This window comes from Myotis nattereri (genome assembly GCF_964212035.1).
Source record: "Myotis nattereri genome assembly, chromosome: 14".
Classification (NCBI taxonomy): domain Eukaryota; kingdom Metazoa; phylum Chordata; class Mammalia; order Chiroptera; family Vespertilionidae; genus Myotis; species Myotis nattereri.
The window spans coordinates 21,378,683-21,381,088 of record NC_138089.1 but is presented as its reverse complement, the minus strand read 5'-3'; positions in this window follow the sequence as shown (position 1 = coordinate 21,381,088).

The following is a 2,406-nucleotide window of genomic DNA, read 5'->3' as shown; positions in this document are numbered from 1 at the left end:
GGTGCCCTTGTCCCCACTTGCTTCTCTGCGAGGGCCTGTAGGCTCTGGGGACCACAGGCGACTTGCCTGATGGTCCTACACAGGATCTGAGCTCCCTCCACATTCCCCATGGCCATTGCCCTGTAGGACCTAAGGCCCTTCTACAGGGGCCCCAAGGCAATAGGGTAAAGAGGCTGGGCTCTCTGAGGTAATAGAGACCTGGGTTTCGATCCCAGCTCTGTCCCTTACTGGGCTGGGGTAGCTGGTGTGTCCTGAGCCTCAGTTCTAGCTCATCTGTAAAATGGGGATAATTCTGGTGTGGGGACTAAATAAGACGTGTGCACAAAAGCACTGGCTTGCAGGTGTTCAGTCATGTCACCTTCACCTCCCAGTCCTGCTGCTCCGTTCCCTGCTGGCTGCAGCCCAGTCCTGACAATAGCCCTTGCCCACTGCCCTCTCTCAGCTAGCTCCACCTGGAGGCTATTCCAGGCATTGCAGTACCAGGGGAGACCACCAGGCGGCACACACTCTGGCTTCCTCTCTCAGGACTGCTGCCTATAGACCTTTGTGCATTTCCTTCCTCTTCTGTGGTTTACTGTTACTTCGGATTATGGTCCTGTGGCCCTTAAAGCGATGCCTTCTGAGACATGCATCCGTAGGTGATTTCGTTGTCGTCGTGCAAACATCACAGATTGTACTTACAAAACCTAAACAGTATGATATACTACTGTACTTCTATGTGCTATACTTTTCTATGACTGGCAGCTCTGTTGTTTGTTTACACCCATATCACCACAAACACGTAATTCGTTGGTCTGTGAATGTCACCAGGTGATAGGAATTTCCAGCTCCATTAATCCTATGGGATGACTGTCATATATACACTCCACTGCTGACTGGAACGCTATACAGCGTATGACTATACAAGGGGCATCGTAATTGTCAGGACCCAGAGCTCTGGCTGAGAGTTGTGTCCGCGCCCCCCCCTCCTCCCCCCCGCCAGTGGCTCATGCAGAAGAGAGGGCTTGCCCATTCCCTCTTCCTCCCGCTGTGGGCTCCCTGGAGCTCAGGCAGACCCCCAGGCCTAGTGCTGAAGTCACTTCCAGCTACTGTTCGCAGGCCAAGGAGCCCTGGCCCGGAGGTGAAAGGCAAACAGCCTGCCAGCCCAGGCTCTTCTCTGTTCTTCCCCTGCCCGCTGTGGAGTGTTGAATGCAGACACACAGCCCCTGGTACAGCCAAACCTGGACCAATCAATAGTGGAGTGGGAAGCAGCTTGCTGTTTGAGGGTTGGACTGGTTCATTGTCTAGAGCAGTGGTTCTCAACCTTCCTAATGCCGCGACCCTTTAATACAGTTCCTCATGTTGTGACCCCCAATTTCATTGTTACAAATTGAACATAATTAAAGCATAGTGATTAATCACAAAAACAATATGTAATTATATATGTGTTTTCCGATGGTCTTAGGCGACCCACAGGTTGAGAACCGCTGGTCTAGCGTGTCAGGTGGACATGTCTCCAGTGTGTCTCCTCCTCCCCAAGGGCTCTGAAGACTTCCTGGGGACCCCACCAGTGGTCAGCGGCGTCCAGCCTCTTTTCTGGCATTAGTTTGTCCTATGCTCATCCAACGGTCTCTGCAGTTGGCCACAAACAGAGCTGACTCAGGCTGAGCCCAGGTAGCAGGGCTGTGGTCACAGGAGTGAGGGAGCCAGCAGTGGGCGGGGCTGGAGCTGAGGCCTGCACACTACGTGTGACATCAGAAGCTCCTGGGCCCGGGGTCCAGTGCAGAGTCCCAGGCTCTGAGAGCAAGGCCCAGGGACCTGCATTTTAACAAGGTGAGGGGGGCAGTCCTGCACACTCAGGATTGAGGACTTCTGGTCTATGGTGCAAGGTGAGAGCTGGACCTTCTTGTTGACCTGCCACCTGCAGCTCTGAGGCCAGCCTGAGGGTCACCTTCTTCCCCAGGACGGGGCTGCCCTGTGCCCCTCTGCTTCTGAGGTTACCGGTTAAGAGGATGTGGCCAGGAGCAGGGACAATAAGCACATGCGCTTCCCCACCCGTGGAGACCTCTGATTGCAGGGCTGTGGGTCCTTGGGGAAGGTGGGGTGGCCCTAAGTCACCCGGACAACTCCAGGCCTGTGGCAGCTCCCAGCCTTCCTGGGGCAGGCAGCTGAGTGAGTGTGAGTGGTTTGGGTTGTAACCTCTGGGCCGGAAGGCCGATTGCAGTCCAGTGTCACCTGGGGGTGCTGGGGTGGTAGCAGCAGTTGTGGCGGGTGAGGCGGGTGCCAGGGGAGGTGATTGCAGAAGGCCTTGGGACACCAGGTCCTGGCTCACAGCCAAGGGTGCCAACCTGCCCCCTCTCCCTCTACCCTTCTTCCCCAGAAACATCACTGGCTGCATCCACAAAGATGGATTTTCAGAGGCTGATG